The following is a 25,208-nucleotide window of genomic DNA, read 5'->3' on the forward strand; positions in this document are numbered from 1 at the left end:
AATCCTTGCAGCTAATAATTTCTGTATAGCTAAGGCATGGCTGGAAATGCAGACTTCATGTAGCCAAAAAGCCAAGGAAAGGCTTGCTCAATTGTCCCTGAATTCTGAAGAAGTGTACTGAAGTTTTTCAGTAGCCCTTTGCTCTCAGATAAATCAGACAAATAATTTTCTGGTTAAATTAGAAAATGTGGTTCAACTACACCAGTTTTGTTACACAGGTAAAGAATTAGTTATTTTGCAGCACATGTGCATTAAGTGGGATTATTTGGAGAAGAACTTCTGATTTATTTCAGAGGGAATTTTAAGGTAATTTTCTCCTGTGGGGAGACTTTGACCTGAACAATTTGTCTTCTTCTCCATGGCCAAACACTTCTCTCTAGCTACTTCCCTATTCGAATTCTCCTAAATTACTATTCACTGGATGGCTTTTTTTTTTTTTTTTTTTCCCCAAGATCAACAGGGAGGAAAATACCTCTCTCAGGCTTACTTATTTCTGCATCTGTCCTGCTCTTCATTGCTGGTAAAAAGAGATAAACATGAAACCATGTTCACCTATTTATTCCCTGGCAAAACGAGTCTGCAGTATTTCTGTCTCCTGAGTTGTCAGCCCTTCAGGGTGGGGATGGCTTTCATTTGTATTATCCAGCACTGAACTCCTTGTCAGGACACTGAGCAAAAGAATTAAACAACAGGGGCAAACATTCATTACATCTAAAGAGAGGACATTAATTTCCTACACTATTTTTGAGTGCTGCTTCCATGTAAAGAATGCAAGGCCAGGCTCTTGGCTGGAATTCAGTCCAAAAACATCCTGGTGATCTGCACCATCAGAGAATCTATCTGGAATTCTCAGTGCAGGAGTTGAGGGATCATTAATCTCCCTTTTTCCCTTTAAATTTCAAGAAAGAAAGTAAAGAAGAGTCTCCTGGGGTGACGCCTTGCACATCAACCCAGGTACATGAGATCTGTCCCACCTTTGCTGGATCCTTGTGCAGACCAGCTCTGGTGCCTACAAAAGTGTCCAGGAATCAGGACCAGCATTGAATCCAGGCTGGAGCTGCCTGAGGCAGGGCTGGACAGAGCCTGTCGTGCCTGGGGCAGGTGGTGGCAGCCCCAGGCCAGGGAAAATGATAACACGACCTGGCCCAACCTGCTCGGAGTTAGGGGTTGCAGCCTCACCTCTGCTTCCCAGCCAGGAAGAGTGAGAAAAGCAAAGGCTTTCTTCACAGGATTTTTGGAAACTTTTCATGGAGAAATACTGGCATGCTCTTTAATCCTTTAATGAGAGATTAGATTTGGGCTGGGCTACAACAGTCAGAATTCTGGGAGAGTTTTGCCAACCAGTGGGATTTAGACTGGTCAGTGGGATTTAGAAGATATGCTGGCAAAGAAAAACATTCTCATTCATCACATTCCCTTGTGCAATTCCATACACTCAGAGACAGGAGCAGACTGTTTTTCCACTGTGAAACCTGACTGGACCTTCCTGAGATTGTAGGCAAGGTCTGAGTGTAGCTGGATACTCCCAAATTCTGGGAAATCAGTGTGAGGGCTGGGGCTGCCATACTGTTTTGATGTAGGAACAGCAGGAAACCGTCTGAGAGAATTTTTTTTTTTTTAAAAAAAAGGTTTATTTTCAGGGGTACAGTTCAGAGATAAAAATGGAGCCCTGTGTTGGTCAGTCAGTTCTCCCGCATAGCTGACTGTCTGCAGCTCGTGTAAGGTGTGTGTGATGGTGGGAAGCAAGAGGAGGAAGCTGGGGTTGGCCAGGCTGCAGTTAGGATTGGTGTTGCACAGCAATGCCCATAAGAAATAACATAACAACATTTATTATGTACTGCACAAGGGGTGGGAGCAGTCAGGTAAGGTGAATGTGTGAAAAATCAGGCTCGTTTGAACTTTGGTTCCTCTCAGTGTTTTCTTGGTTTATGCCAGGGTAAAACCACTACAGAAATCTCTTAATAAACACATCAGAGGGGTCAGTCTTCTCATCCTTCACATACTCTTCCAGCCCGTGGTCACACTGGCCCTTTCAGTCTGTGATAGACAGTGACCCTGCAAGCATTTGGGGATAGTTAGATGCCTTCACTTACCTTTTGACTAAGCCAAGAGGTATCCCCACATCACAGATTTGTTTTCATCACAAAAACACAAGGAAATGAGCAGTCATAACTCAATTATGCTCCAGAGTGAACTCAAGGCACTGCAGTGAACTCAGAGGAGGTAATTCAAAGGGAAATGGGGAAACTGCCAGAGATCTGGCAGAGATAAACTTAAACAAAAGAATATGATAAACTTAAACAAAAGAATATATTCTTTTAGACTTAACTGAAATGAATTTGCTTCTCAAAGCTAAGTTCCTAGGCTCAGTTCCTGCTCCCCATCACCGTATGAAAAGGCAGCACTGAGAGATGAGCTTCCAGCAGCTGCAGTTCAAGGTGTGTTTATTTGGTGGCAGTACTGGATTAGCAGATTTAGTCTTCTCACCACTGATTCCTCCCTCACACCACTCATCTGCTGTGCTGGGACAAATGTTTGCACCTCTGTAGAGAAAGTGGATCAGGGAACTGATGTGGTTGAAAAACAGCAGAAGGTCTCCCACACTCCCAAGGTTACTTTTCAGGGGGTCCCTTCCCCAGGCTGCCAAAAGGATGCAAAGGACTGGGGAGGGAACCCCTGGGGTCTTCAGGTGCACCTGCAGAAAGCTTAACACACGTGTGAAACCTGATAGACACTCCTGCTCACGGCTTTGCACTGCCCAAATGGATGTGCAAACTTCCATCAGACACCGGTGGGGCTTACAGGGGCCCCTCTGGCACCTCTTTTGAATCCAAACTGACACTGGAAGAACTGGGGTAATACAAATATACCCTGAGCACTTTATCATTCCAGGCTGGAAATGACCTCTGCTGCCTGGCCTCAGAAGTAGAGCAGCAGGGCACCAGGTTTGTCACCAAAAAGGGTCAATCAAACAACACAGATTAAAGCAGAACAAAGCAGTTCCTTTTAAGTGAAGGCTTCCTCCCACAAGATCTTTCCCCTTTTCTCTAAATTATGCATGCAGATCACCATGCAGAAAAGCACCTAACAGCTTTTCTCTGTGCTGAAAATGCAGCTTTTGAGCAGCTGAAAATCCACAAGTAACCTGAAAAAAAGAAGTATTTCTCTTTCCCAAGCCAGGAGAAGGGACAACCGTGACTGATGCTTATGCAAGCACCTGTTGGGCTACAGAACCCCAGAGCTGCCGTAGCCAGAGGACTGGAAAAGCTTCCTTTGCCTTCTCAGGGCCTGTGCTGGCTGTGAGCACAATGTGAGAATGAGAAAGGTGGTGTGTTTCTGAAGGGATTTATTTTGGCCCATCCTGCCCAGCTTTTCCTTGCTGTCAGCAGGAAGCCAGGATTACAGCTGATCCCCACTGCTGGCTGGGCTGAGGTGGATGAGAGAGCCCCGAGGCTACGAGGGGAGAAGGCTGCTCTACATCTCCTGCGTATTACCCTCATCCCTAGTAAAGGGCATGGACAAATTAGCCAACTTTAAGGGTTATTCTAATTTATAGCAGTGAAGAATGTGCCTCTGGGAGCCATTATACCAGGCAAGGGTAATTGGAGAGCTAACACCCTTTAGCTAGATGTCCTTCCCCGAACACTCTGTGCATGAAAACTGCTGAGAAGGAGCCAAGTGGCACCAGTTCAGATAAAATCCTTGTTGGGCACCGCAGTACTACAATCCTCAGCTAAAAGGTGCTGGCCCTGCCCCTTGCCCGTCCAGTGTGGGTCTGTCAATCACCTGAGCCTCTCCCCTGGCACAGAGTCCCTTCTCCTGGAGAACCAAGCTCCACACACAACCAGCCTGGCCCCTGCACTTCCCACAGCCCCTCCTGCTCCCTGTGCTCGCAGCTGCTGACTTCGGCTCTCCTGTTTCATCTCAAGCACCTCTTCTCCTGTTTTGCAATGGTCTCAGCCCCACGGAGGATAAACTGACCAGGGCACATCACCCCATCTACCCACTCCATTCCCAGGATGAATGCGCAGTAAAAGTGTGCAGAAGGGATTATACAGCGCATGCAGAGCTCTTCCAGGACATTGTGGTGGAAGCTGATTGCTGTTTGAAAGGCAGATGCTTGCTCACTCAGCCACACCTTTGCTGCAGGTACTATTGCAACAACTGGCAGTTTTGGCTCTCCCTGTAAACCTGATGCCTGACTAAGTATGTGCCAGTATCTATGGTTTTAACCACATCCAGCTCAGTGGCCAGCCAGCTGAGTGTCTGATGCTCAAAGGCATGCAGCAGAATACAGTCCATCACACAGAGGTAAAAGCTGACATGAAATCAGCCGACTTGGATCATTTTTTACAACTGTAGGCATTTCCATGCATCTGTTTTAAGAACCACAAAGACCTGGTTATGCTATGAATATGGCAGCTTAAATCTAAAGTAAATTTCACTGGAATTGATTTCCACTGATACCAGACAGAAGAAGGTAAGCATTAGGCTCTTATTGCAGATTTATAACAGAAGAACTAACAGCAGAATGTACAATTTTATTCCAGTAATAGCTAATGATGAAATAAAGCAAAAATGAATTTTGACAAGCAGCTGGTTTGATAAAATTTATAGGCATAGTATCAGATTCTCTGCCTCTTGCAATTTACATAGTCATTCAGACCAGCACTAAGTGACTTTATTACTCCAAGCCAAGGGTCTCTCCCACCCAACATGATAAAGGTAAAAAAAATTGTATATGCATGAGAAGTACAGAACCAGGTTCAGTAGAATTACATTGCATCTTTCCTTGTGAAAATTTATGTCCATGAAAAGTTCTTATGTTTCAGTCATGACAGTGTCTAAAAATGAAAGCTCTCAGAGCTACTCTGGAAAAATGGAATATTAAAAAGGGGCATTTTGGAAAAATAATTTAACCACAATTATTTTTGGGGTATAAAGATATATCTTCAGCTTCTTTAAACTGATCTTAACCCAAAGAGCAGTTGAGAATGCTAAAGTGTGGCAGAAAACAGGACTGGTAACTCATTGCTCGCTTTATCTTAGGCTATTTGTTATGCCACTAACATAAGGGATAATTTGGCTTCTACTATTCCTGATGAGAACCTTGAAGAGAGATTCTGAGAAAGCATGAGCTTATGCCACTGGTAAAACTCTGGCACAGGAGAAAGAGGTGAGCATGATTCCTGGGGGAAGCAGAGCTTTGTGCTCTCCTTTCTAGGACGTGTGCTGGGAGAAGCAGAGGAAATGAAGAGTGGACTGGTCACTTCAGACCAGGCAGTGTGAACAGCAAGAGGGATCAAGAAGCTGGCTCAGACACCACAGCCAGGTGTACACCTGAGAGGGGGCCTTCAAGTACTAGAGCATTTTGTAATCAGTGTTTATTCTGACTAGACAGGACAGGTAACTTGTCAGGAATAGGGAAGGATAAGCACTGAGAAGGTTTGCAATAGGCACACAACATAAAGCAGCACAACGATGCTTTTTCCACTACACCACCTATTTCATAACACTACAGCTACCCTAATTTAACCAATAGTTGGATTACAAAGAAAAATATTAGCAGAAAACAATATGAAAAGCACAGGTTGCTGCAAGACAAGATGGAGCAGAACACAGAGAATATTAGCTAGTTTGTGACTCATCTTGCACACCTTCACTAACTCCAAGGCAGTTTATTCCCCTTTATTGTGGAGAGACACTTTGCACTTACCATAGAATTGAAATCCAAACGTAGGATTTAACATAAGCCAGATGAAACACTGCAGATTTACATACAGCTTTCCCATGGAGATAAGCCTTCAAGAGTCCACTGAAATACAAATTTAGCTTTTATCCCCTTATTAATTCTAGGAGCCTTTTTTGCTTGTAATTGATAAAGATAACACTCTTCCATAATGTGATAAATATATTGCAGCAAATTGCATTAGACGTGTATGACGTATACCTAAAACACAAAAGGACATAAATTAGAAGGCAGAAATTAAGCAAGTATTTAGTTATAACTAGAAAAGTACAATAACATTATGATCTTTAATTAGTGGCTGTGAAGTCTCAGCCTAGAGTCCCCAGTCCTGGGACATGCCTCTCCTAAACTCCTCTGAATGTTTAAATTGCCTGCTTGTTACAACAGCACTCATGGTTTAGGTCACTAAACCATGTGTGACCATGTGTGACCATGACCATGTGAGGGGAAATGGCCAGAATGACAGAGTGGCCACACTGCAGGGAATGGCTGGAGCCTGGTATCCATGCACAGAGCTGTGCAGTGACAGGACACTGAATTATACTGCCACGAAAGTTTAATTTTCTTCAGCTTGTACCAAACACCACCCAGAGGCACAGAGCACAATGGCTTCTTGAGGGCCACTCTGATATTGAGGAAAGGAAGGGGAATGCAGGGAAGTGATTTTGATGTTCAAAGAGATAACAGGAAAAAAAAAAAAGCAGCACATCTTCCTGTATGTTATACTTTTCTTGATTCAGAATGCAATAGTCTGTCCTTCCCCTGCATCACCCGTGCCAAGGTGTTCTTCATCCAGCCATGGAATATGCATATGAAGGTGAATTTTCAGATGGATAGGTAGAGGCAGCATAAGGCTCCTTTTCCCTCTTGGAATGGACTGGAATATGGCAGTTTATTCTTCTAATACAGGCACCACTTATTCTGCTAAAAGCAACAAAAAAAAATTCAGTTAAAAAACTCAATTCCCTTAGGAAACAGATTGAGATAATTTTATCAGATATATTCTGGAAAGTTGTTATTCCAGACTATGAAAAACTACAACCTGAGCAAAAAAAAACCCTCTTAAATAGCGGGCCAGCTGTCCACAGCACAACCATTTTACATACTCATGAAATTAAAAGCACAATTTGAACCAGTCATCACTGAGTTAGTTTATAATACAAACAAACAGGCTTCACCTTAGAGTTAAGCAGGTGTTGATTAAAGCAGAACTTGATTAAAACTCACTCTGATCTCTGCTAAGGGAAAGAAGCTGAGCTGCCTGAAACATGCACCTCCCAGCCACATTGCAGACACAGCCTTCACCTGCAGTCCTGTGTTCAGAGGCATTGTGAAGACAAAGTCTCTCATGAAAACAAAACCACAGCTCTCCTGACAGCTAGATGAAATACCAAACAGAGCAGAAACCAAAACAAAGCTACCACTCTGCCAGCTTTTTCAGAAGTTTTCTCTTGCTCCTGCCATGCAGAGCTCGCACACTGAGGCGGGCGCTAACGCGTGCAGCCGCCCGCTGCTGAGCCTGGATTCAAGCCATAAATTGTAGCTTAAATGCTCTGAATAGTTCTGTGACCACTGGAGTCTGAACTTTTTGTTACAGAAATCTTCTGAGTACCTGATTTGGCTGTGCAGTACTGGAATCAGGACCTAGGCAGCCAAGTGAAGGCAATTGTGCCTCTTAGGTGTTGATTGTATCGAGGGAAAAGGCACCCGAACAGGCAGGTGCTTCTTCTGCAGCAGAACAGACATCATGTTGGAGCTGCCACAGTGTGCCAGATCTGGAAGCTGAGGCTAAAACTATTCCCAGGTCTTCTGGACTCTTAAATGAGCTCTTAACAAGCTTGTCTAGGGGGAAGAGACATCACCACTACTTGAGCTGGCCATCCTGCTGCCCATCAGCTCACACCGGCCACAGACACTTCACAGAGTGTGTGAGCCACTGTGTGAGCCCAAACTCACACATCAGGAGCCTTGTGACACCCCACACCATGGCCCTGACAGCACCAAGGCTGATAGCCCTGGCCATGTCCTTCAGTCCTGCCCTGCACACTCTGACAAGGCTCTGGATATCCCAGTCAGACATCCCCTGGTGTAGATTTTGGCAGCAACAGAATCATGGGTATGACACAAAAATCAGCAATGGAAAAAACATCAGACAAAAGCTGGGGAAGGTTTTGTTGGAGTTTATTTAATAAAAGGAGAAGCTGGTTATCACAAGGAATAAAATATCATGCGAATAAAAAGAACTCGTTTCAGCTGTCTGCTTAAACTTTTCTGTGCACCTTTTCCTCTGTAAAAATCTTGAAATACACCCGCCTCCATTTACAATGCGCCGATGTTGCAGTTTACATCCAGTCCTCCGAGGCACTTGGATGTTACTGGGTATTGCCAGGCAACTACAGCTCTCGGTGACATAAAAGAAATTGGGGATCTTCAGCAGAAGATAATTAGTATCTCCATGGATGCTCTGAGAACCCGATTCAAAGAGAGATGTGTGACTTTTCTCTACTTACACACCTGTACCCCTTGGAAGAGTGACGTGTAAGTGTCTGATAACTTTCCTGGTAAAAGCATTAACATTTTTTTTGTCATCAAGCCCTTTCTGACACAAGCTGCGAGTCAAACAGAATTTCAAGAGTGAAAGCAAAGAATCCATACAAAGCTCTGTCTTTAGCCTGAAACAGCAATGAGCTCATGTCCTGATAAAAGGCTAAACACTGAGCAGAGCTAGCAAGATCAGAGGATTTCCTCACAACACAGTCTCAGCCAGCTTCTATATTTTGCTTCGTTTCATACTGCAATAAAAACATCCACTAAGCAGGAACAGCACAACCTGCCTCGGTGTCAGGCACCAGCCCACCTTCCTGCCAGCTGGCAGGGAAACTCGTGAGGTGGCCAGGGACCTGCCCTGCTTGCCTGTTAGGTGGGTCCCAGCTGCCTGGGAGGGTACAAGTCAAGCCACAGGGCCACTCTAGCCAGCGGCAAATGCCAGGCACTCTTCGCTCATACACGCGGAGATAATTTGAATCACCACCCTCCCAGACATGCCAGCCACAAAAAAACCCCACCAAAGCCAGGTTCTCTGACAAGGCAGGGATGTTACACATGGTTTCAACATCAGAGGGGCATTGGCCAGGGGAAAAGGGTTCCCTGGCAATAAGGTGTGAAGGGAGCACAGCAGCACTGGGTTAAAAGGAGGACAGAAGAGTGCGCTTGTGCCTCAGGGGGCACCTCTTTCCTATTTGTAGCTACATCAGGAGATCCTTCCCACAAAGGGTGTTTGAGCTCTTTTCCTCATGCAAGCAAGCCAGGACAGGTCTGGCATGAGTGGGATGAATGTTTTCGGGGCCACACCTATCTCACAGAAACTTGTGTGAAAGCCAGCTCTGGCAAGTGCCAATAAAACCTGCAATCAGTGGCAGCTTTCATACTAAATGTGTCCAGGCTGACTTTCCTTTCAAAATAATACAGGATGAGGCTGCAAGGTGTGTAAGCAAGTCTGTTTTTCATAGGACAGTTGAGAGCACAGGCCCATCTTCTGTTGCAGTGGCTGAAACGTGGGGCAGCCCTGCACAGGGAGAAATTCTGATGTACCTGATGGGCAGGGTACAGCCCTGGGGATTTCCAAACATCCCCTCCCCAAAAAGACAGCATTTGGGAGAAGCAGTGAAAGGGAGGGTGCACACCCTGTGTGCTGTGCATCCATCTCTTTTCCTTGCTAGTGACTGAAACTACTGGCAGAGTCCTATCCCTGATACCATCTCAGGACTTTAGACTGGAAATGGCTGTTGCAAAACACTGTGGTTCCACTGTTTACTCTGCAGAAGCTACAAGTTTCATGTTGGCCACCAAAATGAGATCTACTATTTACCTAGGTCTTTAGGGAAATTAAATGTCCATCACAGCACCAGCACCAGATAGTTTAAAACAGAATCCAAACCTGAAAGTCCTCCTAAGCCTGGATTATGAAAATATGCAAAAGCAACATCAAAATCCCCAGAGAGATACAGCTGTGTAGTCAAAGGAGGAATTTGGCCAAATTCTGGGCTTCCACAGATCTGTCAATATTTATTTGTTGTGACCTGCACGCTCATGACTCTAAGCACAGCTGAAACTGTTCGCTGAACATGTCCAAAATCAATTGACCTTGACTCCAGTCCTGGGTGAGAGTTAAGCAACCTACATATTTTGAACTTGAGGGTTTTGTCAGGATTAAATCTATGGAAAGGAATCCAAATGTAATGTGATAATAAAAAGTTGGTTTTCCAATTTTGATTTAGAAAATTATCAATAGGTTTCCCTCCAAACCAACAAACTTTGCCACTGAACAAAAGCCAGGCATTAAAATTAAATCCAGAGGAGTAATTATTTTCATGAAATCATAAGCAATGGGAAACAAACTATTGTAAATCAAGTGCAGCCTTAAATAGGACTTTCACTATCAACTAAGGCTTTAATGAATGCATTTTAAGACTAATGACTTTGATTCTTCCAGAGATTTTAAGGTGAATTGCCATTCTAATATAAAATAATCCCATGTAAACCAAATTAAAAGTAAACTTGCATGGAGAACAAAATGACCTGTTTGAAATTCTTCTCTGTATTTCTCATTTGCTATTTATTCACTTCCTTCTAATTTTGCATCAGGCAGAGAGCAAGATCCCTTCACTGCACAAGGGAAAATCTCAATACCTGTTAATCTGATTTGATGCTACTTTGCCTGCATCCTTTGCTATGCCAAGGAACCTGGCACTGAGGGCTTCAGAGAGGTCTATGGGCAGGAGTGCTGGATGCATTCTGCAAAAGCATTTCCTGAATCACTGGCTAGCCTGTGAAAACCCACGCAGGTTTTCCTTGGTCAAAGCGCCACCAGTGCTACATTTCTACACTGTACCACTTTACTGGGGAGTAGTGTTTTTCAAACACAGCCTAACAGGGAGCAAAGCCACATGCTCAGAGCTCAGGGAGAGCTGAGCCCTGCTTCTCTGTGGGCTCTGGGAGGAGCTGGAGGCTGTGGCTGACCCAGCCTGCCTGGATGCTGAACTGCTGCGCCACAGAGAGAATCCTAATTTGTTCTAACAGGATGGGCGTACGCCAGGCCGTGTCCCCAGCCAGTGTAAATCACAGGAGCCCTCCTGAAATCAATGCAATTATGCCAATTTTCATAGATTCATTGATTTTCAAGTCAGGAGGGAGCATTGTGATTTACATGTTGGCTATAGCTGTGATCTATGTTGTAAATGAGGATTTATACTGGCTGGGAGGATCTAGCCCTTCAATGCATTTCAGGAAGTCTCATCTTTTAGTCAGATAAATTCTACGGAGCAGCTGCTTTGCTGCAGAAGATTTTTAGCTCTGCAGGATAACAGCAGAGCCCTGCAGATTCACATGTCCTGGGAAGGGCCACTTACACACTGATGAGAGACAGAGAGGGGCAAAAAACAAACAGCACGAAGTACTGCCTGGAGCAGAGGACTGGGTCAGGGAACAGCAAAGGTGGTTGAGCAAGGAGGGAATGACATGAAAAGCATCTGAATGTGCTGTTCCAAATACCTCTGGCAGCTAAATGAGGGCAGGCACAGAAAGCAAGGAAGCACTTTTCAGGATCAATACCAAGTTTTTCCCTTTCTCTTGCACCAGCTCAGCAGGGAACCTGCAGGCTGGGTGAGATTTTGAGATCTCTCCCTGCTCCTTTCAATTCCTGGCTGTTTCCCTGGGCACCTTGCTGCTTGCCTGGCCTCCCTCAGCCCCTGATCCAGCTGCAGACAGCCTTGCCTGCAAGGGAGAAAGAAAGGTCCAGTAGACCCATCAGTACACTGCTTGTCTCACAGGAGGATTTGCACTCATCATTTAGGAAGGTTACAGGTAATAGTAGGTTCATATCATTTGCCCCTTTTTCTCTATTTACCCTTTCCTATCAGACAGGGTAGATGTTTGAAGGTTAAGGTATCAGTCACTGAGATTTGAACTTGTGTTTTACAGTTCCCTTCACCATGACAGCTATAAATCTCTTTCTTTCCCATTGCCAAAGCATCCCCACTTGCTGCTTTGTGAGACAACACAGATCTGGGGAAAAGGACCTGGCATGGCAGTGAGCTCTGCCCATCAGCCTGACAACACCCAGGGACTGGCAGTGACATCCTGAAGCCCAGGATTAGCACAGGAGGGAAAATGAGGTGGCCTTAAGGAACCTCTCAGAAGCTCCATCATTCTTCAAAGAAAGAAGAGAATTAAAAGCGATGGGTCCAGTCCAATGCTCCAGGTGACTGGCATTGGTTAGAAAGTCACTGAGAGAACATGTCAAAGCAATGAATCCAGAGCTACTCAAGTAAGTTGTGGTCATTTTGTTTCATTTCACAGACCAAAAGAGGGCTGGCTTGAACAGAGCAGTCCATCTGCACTGCCCAGAAGATGTTTATGTCACAAAGCCTTCATAGGGAGAAAGGGCTCAGTCTACTTGCAGTCAGCTGAAAGGCATCTGAGAGCTGGTCAGCTCTTTCACTATGGAAATCCCTTTACTTAATCCTGACCCATCCATCTCAAACTAGTGTGAGACAAAAATTCTGTAGGCTTAGGTAGGGCTGAGCAGTTTTGAGGTCTTGGTGAGACAAAAGGTTCATGTATTTAATTCATGGACCAGACTGTGGGCTGAGGCAAGTAAGCCTGGCTTTGGGGGATGCTTGTTGAGAACTGGAAATTTCTGGGGACTTCTCGGATACATTAAGGCTTCATTTTTGGGGTGTTGTAACTGGATCTGGGATTTTCTGTGCTTTATTTCAATGGCTGCAGTTACTCAAGCAGGCACAGACTAACAACTTAAGCATTCCTACATGCTGAGATAACACAGCTCTCCATTTCTCTACAGCAAATACAGAAAGTGGTCTAAAATTTCTCAAGCCATACAAAATACATCGAACTGCCATTAAATCTTGCCCACAAATGCAGCAGCTGGAGAACAAGGGCTGTTCTCTCCCTTATTTCCTAACCCAGCCCTAACTCCGGCCCAGAGCATACAAAACTTCTCTGGAATGGCACCAAGAGTATGAACATGAAGTGCTTCTCTTTCCATGATTAATTCAATTCACAATGCTTGAGGAAGAGTCTATAAACACACGCATGCACACACAGCAGCAGTCTGACAAATTATGCAGAGCGTTTGCTTCATTTTTAGTTTTGCAATCAAGGCTCAATTTGATTAGCGGCTGGCTGACACTCACCTGGGAAATTTTTCAAAACTGACTTTTGCTGCTGTGATTGCTCGTTTCAGCCATTCTCCACCAATGCAGCAGCAACCTCCCAAAGCCCCACTGGGGGAGGGAAAAAATAAGGCTGGGAAAGGCACTGCTCATCTTGCATTTCTGGTTTACATGTCCACTGAATCCCACTCGATTTCTCTGCCAGGCTGGCTTGGACACAAGGGGAAGAGAGGGGACAATTAACACTCACCCCCTGTGCACACAGGAGCCCTCTTGGGAAAAACATCTCTGTCTCTGGAATCTCCTTTGTTCTTGCTTTAATTGCAGACTGATGCTGCAAGATTTCGAAGCAGGACACAAGAACTATTCACAACTAGTTATTTCCTAAAAAGTGTTGGTTTCTGATGGCTGTTTAATCCCTCCCACCGTCACTGTTCAGAATTACATTTAAAATGCTAACCCAAAACACAAGACAATGGTGCAGAGAATCCAAAGATAAGCACTGCAAACTTGGAAAACATCACGTGCACAACACACTGGCCTAATTTGGAGGAAGGAGACAGTGCTGAAAGAGTGAGAAATGTAATTTGGGAGTTTCTGGACAGCTCCTCCTTCTGTGGGACACATTTCCACAGGGATTGTGACTTTACTCCATGGTGGAACTGAGATTGACACCACCAGGATATGAGATAAAGTACTCCTAAGGACAATATGGAAAGTAGCAAAAAAATTGAATTATTTTAAGATATATTAGGAAGACAAGTATTATTCAGGGATTGGTTACTACTGCTTGATCACTGTAAGTCCTCTGAATCAAAACCTGAGCTCAGAACAGGGACTGATCCAAAATAAAACCACCTGAGCCTCAGAAGATTTTGCTTTGCACTCAAAATGGAGGGGAAAATTAATTCTCAGAAGCAAGAGATGACACAAAAATCTGCATGTCTGTTTTTGGGTGTAGGGTGGGTGGGTGGGGAGCATCAGTCTTTTTAAAGCAAACTCACTTCAAAACAGAACAAAAAATAAAATATTACTGTTTATGCAGAACCAGAAATTCTGCACTTCTGCAACACTGAAGCAGTACAAACATGGAATATATAGACAGAAATATATAAATACACTAGTAAATGTTGCAATAGAAGAATCCAGATCTAAATGAGGAAATGAGAATGAAATGTTTTGACTTGCAATAAATGAAACAATTTGACATTACCATAGTGAAATGAGAAAGTCAAAGGACAATTGTTTCTCATTTTCCTATTTTAAATTTTGATACATTTCAAAAAAGAAATTACTTTTTGACAAAAACACTTTACAAAGAGAAGACCACTTCAGTGATTCTTTTTGTTCAATCTGCTCTACTAAAAGCTTCCCATAAAAGTTCCCTGTGAGGCAAATCTTTGCATTCTTCTGCACCTGAACACTTCTCTGGAATCTGCTCCTTGCCTTGAATTCTTAGTCTGTAGCTCCAAATCTTCCCTGCTCATCTGTTTCAAGTCAGAGAGGAGCCCCACACAACGGAAGTCATCAGCCTGCCATGGATTATGGTAGATCTCATATATTCTAATCTAAAAATTCAGCTCTGGCAGTTAAAACTGAAGCAGGTGCTTATTTTTTATTCCTGGAATCATGGCAGGTCTATCAGTGAAACACTGGTTCCAATCTCAGCTCCCCTGGATGGCTCTGTGCTCTCTCCTGTCGTTAAAAGAGATGTAAATAAGTAGCTATAAGGACTCCTATGACATGGTTTTCACTACTTGACTATCCACAGCACTGAAGATGAAAAACCAAAGGAGATTATCTGGAAATAAACATGGGAAGCTGTGTCAGGCCACAGGCAGAGCTGGTACAGCTCAGTGTAAACCCAGGATGCTCCAAGGGCCACCTGAGATGTTCTGGGCTTTGTGAAGGCTCGAGTGGAGACCAATCCTGAATGATCAGGAACTGTAAGAAGTATTTGGTGTTCTCCCTTGTCAGAGGACAGGAGAGCTGTTCTCCTGACTGTCTGAAGGAGACACTGAAGCTGCAGTGGGCTGCAGCCACTTCTGCTGACAGAAGGTCCCAACACATTTTTCACAAAGTGTGCATGTGCCCCAGCCAAATCCCCACTGAGAAAAATCCTTCCAGTCTACCTAATTCCTTCTTGCAGCTTCCACAGAAGACATCATTTTTCACTGTCTCTCCACAACTGTGGTGTAGCATCATTCTGTGCTTCCAAACACGTCATCTCTGTGATGGATGAAAGGATTCACACCAATTATTATGTGGCCTCCAGAACTAAAGGCTAACTCTGAAATTGTAAAGCACAATCTAATTTCCCGGGAATTCGTGTAAAAATTAATGCCTTCTGAAGCTGAATTCTGAAAGCAAGTGGAGCTTTGACTTCTCAGGGTGACTCAAACCCACATTTCTGCTTCTTCCACTGAACATTGCATAGCTCCCCTGGTTTGAAGCACTCAGTCTCTGCTGGCCTACAGTGACCTTTTGCTCCTCTGGCACCTGTCAGCTGACAACACAAAGTGCCATGGGTCAGTTTTATGGGACCTGAAGAAGAAACCTTTTGCTGTCTCCTCCATCCAACTGCCTGGGTGTGCTATGAAGCACAGACAGCAGCAGCACAAAGTGGGCACTACAGCTCTGCAGCTTCGGTGTTTGCTGACACTGACCAGGATCCTGCCCTTCTGCACTCCTTTTTGCAATTCTCCTTTTAGGATCAGGCTGGCCTTTACTCACAGGTCCCTGAGAGGGAGAAAAAGAAAGAAAAGGAGAAAAAGAACGGATTATTGGGGTATAGAAGTGAACTAAAGGGAAGGAATGTGAGGATCACAGGATCAGATGCCTTGAGAGAGCTGGATAGAAGGGACATCAAGCAGAGCACCCTTGTTATCACCATCACACCATGATGGCATTTGAGATGCTAGAGGGTGTTCTTCCCAGCAATGTGAGAGGATGACAACACAGGCAGATCTCCCACAGCTTTTGGGATTACCAAAATTCCCACACTGGAGTGGGGACATGGAATTTCCCTCAACATTTTCAGCTCATTATGGTCCCTGAAGCTGCATATGAAAGCTTTACCCTGAAAATTGAAGGAAGCACGTGGATCCAGAAGCTGGAGCTGTAAGAAGCACAGCAATTATTGCAGAACTTGTAATACAAAATGCACCTGGCAATGCTAGCAACATTCCAGGTGCTGGTTAGTCTTTGGGCTGCTTGGCATATAGGGTGAGAAGGACCTAAAGGGCAGAGGTTTTCAAGCTGAAGTAGGGCTAGAAATCAGGGTTGCTTTAATAGTTGTTCCCCTTCTTTCTCATGATGGTTTTAGAAAGAAATGCATGTACCACACAATCTCAAAATCTAAATTGAAACCTTCTTTTGTGACCTTCTTTTCATTTTTCTTTTCCTTTCTTTTCAGGTGTACAGTACATGCAGCACTGAATTTTGCATTAATGTATATAGTGTGAAATTGGTTACTTGAATATAGAGTGTAAACAAGAGTAGGATTTGACCAGCAGATAGATTTGCAAAATCTATCATTTTTATGTAAATTGTTGTAAAGTTACCTTTGTACAGAGCACTGCATTTTGGCACAGTATCCTTTGTCTAGTGCAGAAAAACCCAACAAACAATGTGATGGACAGCATATACTTTTTCAAAATATTGCTGACAAGCTCTTTCATTTGGAATAGCATACAGCTTTAGGCTGTACTACATGTTATATAGAAATAATCAGTAACATCACTTTTTTTAAAATTGAATCCATCTTTTATCACACAAACCCATTAACACAGCTGTTTTGTGTGTGTGTGCATGTGTGTGTGCATGTGAATTTCCATTGAAAAAACCACTCCAAACTGATCAAATAAACAATGATGGCAGTAAATTTTTGGATTAAGACTCAAGCTTTTGTCAGAGTTCTCCCTCTAAAAACTGTAGGTTGACTTTCCTTTGCTCATTCCATGTTTATAGTATCGCAGGTTTGTTACTTCACTGAAGACACTGCCAATGGACACCAGAAAACATGAGGCTGAAATCAAGCCCAAGGGCTGTGCCATTAAAATACTGACATAACCCACGTGGCAGGAGTGAAAACATGCATAAGAAGGTGGCCAAAATTGGGGATTTGTAAAGTCAGACCAGCTGACCTTTAGATTTTCACCAAGCAGCAGAGAAACCATGCTGTAGCAGTAACAATGTCTGCAGAGTTAACTCTGAATGAATGGCAAACAGGAGGGCACCAAGAGTGGTCTAACAGTGACTGGCCAGATGTGCCCAGGCATATACAAACAGCAGATTGCCTTCCAGATTAATAAATAAAATGAATCAATAAATTTGTCTGAATTTTTCCAAGATCCCAAATATATGATGTTCCCCATATTGCTGAAGGAGATCCTGCATTTCTTGGGGGCCATCATTGCCATACAGACAATAAAATAGCACCTGGTGGGTTCAGCAGATCTGGAACTGCAGTGGAGCAGATGCACAGGTACCTGCTGAAGGGACCTGCATAAAATCATCCTGCAAGCCTGGCAAAAGCCACTGCTCCTCCATGACATTTTTCACCAGACCTTAGCAAAAGGTCTGGAGGTCCCAAGCTCTGGGCTGGCCTCCAGTTTTATGAGGACTATACATTGCATTTTTTCTGCTTATGCAGGATGCTTTTATAAGCATTTTTCTTTTTCCTCCTTCAAATGAATCATGTCCTTCTTTAAACACTACAAAAGAAATAAAAGAAAATGCAGAAAAAAACACAAGGTTCTGCATAATGTGTATAAGAAATGAGTGTTTATCACTGCATGAATGCCTAATTAGACCAGACATGCAGCTCAACATCAAAATAGCAAAACCATGGGTTAAAGCATGCAGCATTCTATGGTTAGCACTGAAAAGATGCAGACAAGAATGTGGAACAAAAAGTCTCTGAAGTAAGAACCATTAGGCAGGCAAGTAAAAAATCCTGCAGAGATGAAGGCGTGTCTTAGCTGGGCAGACACTCTAATCTCTTAGCTGCAGTCCTTCTTGTTCTCCACCCATTCCCAGTCCTGTACTTTCTCCTGCCCTCAGAGGGATGCAAGCCTCCAAGCTGAACAGACATCTGCCTGCCTTGGGACTGAATTGAGTGTGTGGGCATCAGGTGTACTCAGGCAGAGCTGGTGGGATAACTGCTGACCTGGTTTGTAGCTCAGACCTGGCTTCACACCGATGTGGTTGCTCTGCTTCCAGCCCCAGCCGGCCTGTGCTGGTTAGTGTGGAGCTTGGGAGAAGGAGCCCTGTCATTGCCAGCACTCGTCCATACACCTGCAAGGACAGGCTGCTCTGCACTCTGTGTTCATTTGGTTTTGGGTAGAATTTAGAGCAGCACATGGCAAAACACTCACAAAACCTGTTCTCACTGACCATGGGTTTGGACTTTATGTGTCCTGTGACTTACTCTTCCAAGCAATTAGAACAAGAGCTTCTGTCCAAGTCCAAATATCAGATTAACCTTAAAAGCATCACCTGAGAAAGCATGACGGTAACAGAGATCTCATGGTGTAGTAGAGAGTCTTACTGTGTGAGAAGATGACTTACAACAATTGGTGCACCATTCTACCTATAGGAAGGACTCACCTGGAAAAAACATCCACGATTTTCTGTCTCCTGGATGTCCTATTCCTAATGGTTTCTATCCAAGCTCCACTGCTTTTTGAGCACTCCACCAACAGACACAAGCTGATGAGGAACATTTAAGACGGGGCCCAACTATCCCTGCCACGTCCTTAGTATTTTCTCCAAAACCTTCCCTTCTTATCTGCCTTGAATTTCAGGTGTCCATTTTTTCTGTCCAGGAAAAAAAAACATTCAACAGTACCTTCTTGCAATAAAGTCCCCTTCTTTAGTGCAAAAACTTTCTCTTTCTTCCACATCCTACTCTCTACCATTCACTTCAAACTCAGTTGATCCCTTCAAAACTCAGCTGATCCCTTCCTGAGCTTTTGGAGTATCTCTCATCCCAGATGCAACTGCAGTTCATTCCTCTCTCATGACGCCTGGGGATCTGACTCATCATTTTTGTGATTGCTTCTTTGCATCAAAGCCTCATCTAATGCTTGGTGTGTCTGCATGAAAAAGCACGGTTAGAAGAGATATGACTATCTAGCAAGCCCTGGAGATAACAAAAAAAAAAAAAGGAGGCAGGTTAAGGCCATCCATCCACTGCTTTTGCTTTTTTTTACTTTTTTTTTTTTTTTTTTTTTTTTTTTTTTTTTTTGAGTGCCTGGGATGGTTTATCCTAGGCAAGAACAGCAGCTCAGAACAGCCCCTGCCTTGCATTATGAGGTGCTGCAATCTGCTGCAGGCTTTTCAGCTGGTGAGGTGCATGCCATGCACTCTTCAACACCTCCTCCTTGGCACTGACAGGGACACACAGCTTTTCTCTGCCTTCCACCACTCTGCAGCTGCTCTGAATCTGCTCCTGAGCAGTACCCACCTGAGCTGTCCCACCACTGAGATGGCTAAAGGAGCAAATCCTGATGTGAAAAAGGTTGGCAGGAGCTGAACGTGCTGGCCCAGCTCCTCAGCTCTCACGCCAATTCACTGGTGGCTGTGCTGCATGCATGTCAGTAGGAGATTAGCTGCCTTAGTCCACAATCCATTTTTGTGCTTCTCAGGGAAGCGTATTCTAGCATTCTTCTCTTTGAAAGTCCTATCTGGGCACATGCTGGATGTGGGTGCCCTCCTCCCCACGTTTAATTCTGCTTTCTGAACTGTGCATTTTGAATGGTTCTGCAGAGCTCCACGTGCAATTAGAGACAGTCCCACAGGGCAAAGGTACAGGCTGCATCCTGAGATATTCCTCTGCTGTGGAAAATAAACAACAGCCTCTGAGACTATTCCTCTGCCAAAATAATTTTAGCATTTCACTGTCACACAGCAGGTGGGCTGGGTGGGGAGGGAACACCACCAGAGGTGCCGCTGCGCCAACCTCAGGAGGCTGGTTATTTTAAAAAGCACCAGACAATTAATTAATTTTCCTTTAAAAAATATTGCAGAAATGTAGTTGGAGGTATTACACCTTCATAACAAAGTCTCTATTATAAATGAGCCTCTCCTTTTCAGACAGGCCTGTAATTAGATTGCCTGTGGTGATGATGAATGGCCAAGGTGAATTCATTTCGGGGGAAGAGCTCGGCAGCAACCCACATCCAAAAGGCAGGGAAGGACTACCTGCAGCCACCCCTCAGGCCCCCACAGCTGTCCCCCCTTGCCTGGGGAGTCACACAGCCCCCACTGTGGTAAAGTCATGGCCAACCCCTTCCCCCCTTGGCTCTCAACAGCTTTGCAGCAGCATGGGGCTGGATGTGGCCTCTGGGGCACGATCCATTGCCAGGTGGGCATGGAATAACGAGTGGAGCTGGGGGCTGAGGTGCAGCCACTGCAGCCCTGACAGGACCCCCTGCTCGTCCCCCAATGGCCCTTGGCTCCTCCAGATCCACTTTGGTGGGGCCAGGGCCACTGGTGAGGGTCTGAGGCCTGCGGTGCAGAGTCACAGTGCCTGCCCTGCCTCCAACAGCAGCACCAGCCCCGAGCATCTCCGGGCAGCTGCATTCCCCTGATTAATGCTGGGATGAGGAATCTCCCCCTCCTCATCCTCCTTTGCCTGCTCCACAGTAAATGCTGTTTCAGAGGCAGGGCTGGGGGAGAGCACTGCGCCCCAGTGACCAGGAAATGCTCTCCTTAAGGTCTGGCTTTAAACACTTTTGCTATCAAGGAGAAGTTCACTGGTGCGTCGTAGTGCTCGTGGCTGTGTTTCAAAGGCAACATTTTGCAGGATGCAGCAGGTATCTGGAGAAATGTAGGACAGGCTGGGCTCAGCCCCAGCCAGGAATCACCCCCTCCTTACAGATGTTTGCTGTTCATAAAGGCCATCATCATTTGGCTCAGCAAGACAAACAGCTTGAGCTTTGCACCATTTCAGAAGTTCCTGCTTTCTCTAAATCATGACTTAGTTTTTCCTTTCCCTCAAATTTACTGTCTGTCATTATGCAACAGCCCATGCCTGGAAATGAAGAGCTCCATCCAGAAGTAAAAGCTGCTATAAAAAGAAGAAACTGTCCCCAGGACAGATCCATTTCAGTAAGTGGTGAGGGTGATGTGAAATGAAAGTTGTGCTGAAATCATTAGCTCCAAGAACACTGAAAGGACTGAAGGGGTATAAGCTGAAACATAAGAGTTATAAACTCTGTTGTCATTTACAGTTACAAAAACTCTTGCCTGGACAAAACCATTGGCAGAATGAGGCAGGTGATGGCTGTAACAGCAACACATTTCTGCTCTGTGGGTTTTGTCCTTGGCATTAATAAAAATAGTCTACTTGGAGGCTGAAACAGCCACCTGCCAGAAGGCCTCTGGCTCCCCACACATCGCTGTTTGGTGAGGTGTGGATGCCAAACCTTAGGAAGGAACACTTGATTGGGAAATTGCAAGCCTCACTAACACACAGTCTGATCCACTTTAACCACATGTTTTCATGGGCCTCCCATTCCTTCTCTGGCCCTGAACTCTTTCTGTACCACCCTAAAACTCTCAGAATCAATTAATGCAAATGTGACAGGCTTCTCTGATATGTAGGGTAAGGAGTCTTTCAGCCTCATTAGAGAAGGGAAGGGCTTTCCATCCATCTCCTGATTTTGATGGAAATGGTATACAACATGTTTTATCTCTGTGAAACAATAAGAGCGAAGGGGCTGTGAGCCAGGGCCGCCAGCTAAGAGTTGAAGATGAAATTTAATTGGTTAGTAACAAAATTTTACTGCTGAGACAGCTTGTTTACATCTATTTAATGTCATTGCTTCCTGAATTTGTCTATCAGGGAGTGCTGCCTGACTGCTTCAGCCAGATAACAAACTGGTTCTTGCCGCTTACAGATTTATCTTCTCTTCTGGCCACCAACAGCCGCTTTTCAGTGTTTCAGCCTCTGTCTGGTAGCATCCTTTCCCACTGAGCTGAACTGAGGTGCCTTCTGTACCTGCTTATACCATGGCCTTTCCCCTGCTGGTACTGCTGTTTTAATCCATCCCTTATCTCAGTCCTGGCTCTGTGCCTTTTGTTTGCCATCCCGTAGCCCTTTGCCACTTGCACTTCTATGTTTCCCAAACCTGATCCTTACAACCCCTGAAAAGTGCTTTTTATTTGAGACTTTTCAGGTTGAACACTGTCAAGGACTTGGGAACTGGATCTCAGGAACATGGAATTACTGAGTGAGCTCCTACTTTGAAGGACTGAGCCTATAATGCACTTGAATTTTCCTACATTTTCTTTAGTTGTGGCTGCCAGCTCCACAGTGTGCCTTTAAAAGGCAAGAGGATGGGGAAGTGCATTTGTGCTTGCTGTGTCTGTGGCATGGTGCTGAAAGCTGTAGTCAGAGCCAGAGCGCACATGCAGCAGTCTCTGACCCAATACTCTTCAGGGTCTGGGTTTGCAAACCTCAGAGTTCAAGCACAAGAGGGAAAAGGAATGTGAATTTAGGGTAGCTGAGAGTGTAGTGCACCTATCTGTGTGCAGAAACCCCTCCAAAAAGCACTGTAATTTGGCTTGTTGACATTCAGGTGATGTGCCCTACAAAGAGCTGCCTGAACATCCAGGAGGGCACAACAAGATTGGCTCTCCAGTTCAAGGGGGAAAAATATGAGACAGGATCACTGAGGTGCTGTTGTAGGAATGCTGAAGGCAATGGTCTGCAACTCCACCTGTACAGCTTTAGGGTCATGTCAATATTCTTTACAAATGGCTCTTGTTTCTGTTGCATTATAAAAGAAGGGAGGCAGCAGTAAGGTGTTTCTTTTCAAGTGGGAGACAATTGTTTATGGAAAGATGCTAGGGGAACAGTCAAATGTACACCAAAAAAAAAAAAGCTGGCATAGCATGATTTGCATTTGAAACCTCAACAAAAAGCAATGGAGTGATTCTTTAGTTAGCTTTGTACCCGGGTGAATCCCAAATTTCACTGTTTGGGTCTTGTTGGGAGGGTTATTTAGCCAATGGAAATAATCCTGAGCACTTCCAAATTCTTCAGCTAAGTGCTGAGGAGGATGAGTCAGGATAAAAGGTCTTGTAACAAAAATAGGGCTGGCATGGAAGAGGCATTCCAGCCCTCGGAGTACTGCCATATACATGTTTCTCATGTTCAGGGAATCTATTTCACTGAGACCAAGTCAGAGTTATTTTGCAAGTTTTAACTGTTGCTTACACAAACTTCTGAGGGGAATCTACTACAGAGTTGCAAAATAACCAGTGTTGCAGAGACCCTGAGGCTCAGCTCCTTCTCTGTGAAGCCCCCAGAACCGAGCTAGAAGAGGACCAGAGTTTTGCACTGCAATGTATAACTCGAGTGATAACAAAAGATGTTGTCAGGAGGTGTAAGCAGGCTAAAGGAAATTAAGAACATTTTTCCTGGAAACAGAGAAAGAGGAGCTCATTAAAATGGATCCTGTTGAAAGGAGGCTTTGGGAAAAAGAGCACACCTTTTCAGAAGTCATAAGAGTACTTATGAGAGCAACTTACCTTCCATATCTATCATTAACTGTTGTTTGGGGTTTTGAAACTGTGTGGATACAAACCCTCAGAACCTCTCATGGTGACAGAGCTTTGGAAGATAACACTGGAGAGGAACTCCTCAGGCTAACAGCAATGACATCAGATCATCACTTCTGTGGGTGAAGAATAGCAGGTGCACAGGAGATATTTGATACCATTCCACTGGAGCCACATTTTGTAGGTGGGACCTTAGCCCAAAACTGGTGTGTCTCAGGCCCCATGCTGCCACAGGACTCAGGAGAGACACTGCAATTACTGACCTGTGACAGGACTTTTAAAGATGGCCAGTTGGTTTTGGTTTTAAATGAATTGCAGGATGTTCTTCCCCATCCCCTGGGCCTCTCACACCCATGTGCTACCTCTACAGAACAAGGCCTTTTTCCCCAGGGGAGTAGAAAAGAGAATACCCTTCACACAATTTTGCTTTGCCCATAAGGGCACCAGCCAGGCATGACGTATTCATGGCAACTAACAAGGTTTGTAAATACACCATGTCTAGGAAGTTACTGGTGGCAGATGTTTTTTCTCCCTCACTGCACACAAGCCTTGTAAGCACGAGCACCCTTTCAGCATAGTAGCAAAGGAAAAATACGGCAGTGTCTTGCCTTGGAGAGAGAAAAGGCATTGTCTAGAGATGAGCAACTTGTGCTGGTGGGGGGAGCTCATTTGGAAAATTAAACATGACCTTTTAAGCAGAAAATGAATGGATGTAGAGCAGACAGCCCATCAGCTGTGTGAGACAAAAAATGTTGCAATCTGGCTAAAAGCACCCTGTGCTTTTTTTGAACTCTAGATACTATAAAAAGACATGGGCACGTGATTTTGCCTGGTTCCTCTGAGTATTGATATATGCAACCGTTCACAACAAGAGAAGCAGCGGTGTCTAATAATAAACACTGCGCATTCTCAGCACTTGATGGAGAAAATTTGGCCCTGGTGCAATCAATAAAATTGCACAAGCCTGACTTTCTGCTGTCCCCAGCCTGCAGGTCCCCACATACCCTTGTTCCAGTGGCTATGGCTCAGTCAGCTCTGAAATTCCTCCTTGGAACGCTGGCAGGCTCCCCTGCTGCAGACCAAGCTTCATCCCTGACTTCTGGCAAGCCTTGGCTTCTTCCTGGGCTCAACCTGGTTTGTCACAGAGAATAGTCAGGATGTGTGTGAGAAACTCCCTGGCTCCTGGGGCCAATGCAGGAAGATCAGTGTCTCTTAAGGAGATATTCTTGTAGGAGAACAAGACCCAGGGCTAAAGGACACCTCAAGGTCTGTAGAGGACAAGAGGTGCACAGTCATTGCTGATTCCACTGAAGCACCTGAGGTGAAGAATGAGCTGCAGAAGTCTCCTACTGCATTGCAGAAGCCATGTCTGTGTTCCCCAAGGTTCCCATCTACATCACAGCCTCTACTGACCTCTCCTTGGCTGTGATATGACCTTCCCCCAGAGGCGAGGGGCTGCTAGTGAGCCAAAGCTGCCACACACTGTCAGTTTGGAGTTTTCCACTTCCCTTTAGGTCTGCTGCTGCCTCCATCTGTCAGGGCCATTCAGCTGCTGCATTTTTCCACAGTCTCAGCCTGGAGATGTCAAAACCCCCAAAACCAGAGACATCCCGTTCTGCCTCTGCTTCTCATCCCAGACAACACGTGAAAGAACACAACTTTGTGGCTATGCCTGCAGCACCTGAGACCATGGG

At 44.8% G+C, this 25,208-nt stretch overlaps 1 long non-coding RNA gene across 1 annotated transcript; it reads right to left on the bottom strand.

Moving 5' to 3' along the window:
- Positions 1 to 14,106: 14,106 nt before the first annotated feature.
- Positions 14,107 to 20,987, bottom strand: LOC147653927 (uncharacterized). Its single transcript, XR_015284075.1, has 2 exons — positions 18,553 to 20,987; positions 14,107 to 15,681 (listed from the first exon to the last, which is right to left on the bottom strand). It is a non-coding gene; the product is annotated as an uncharacterized LOC147653927 (long non-coding RNA).
- Positions 20,988 to 25,208: the final 4,221 nt, after the last annotated feature.

The sequence above is a fragment of the Cyanistes caeruleus genome, chromosome 3 (assembly GCF_971803275.1).
Source record: "Cyanistes caeruleus chromosome 3, bCyaCae1.hap1.1, whole genome shotgun sequence".
Taxonomy (NCBI): domain Eukaryota; kingdom Metazoa; phylum Chordata; class Aves; order Passeriformes; family Paridae; genus Cyanistes; species Cyanistes caeruleus.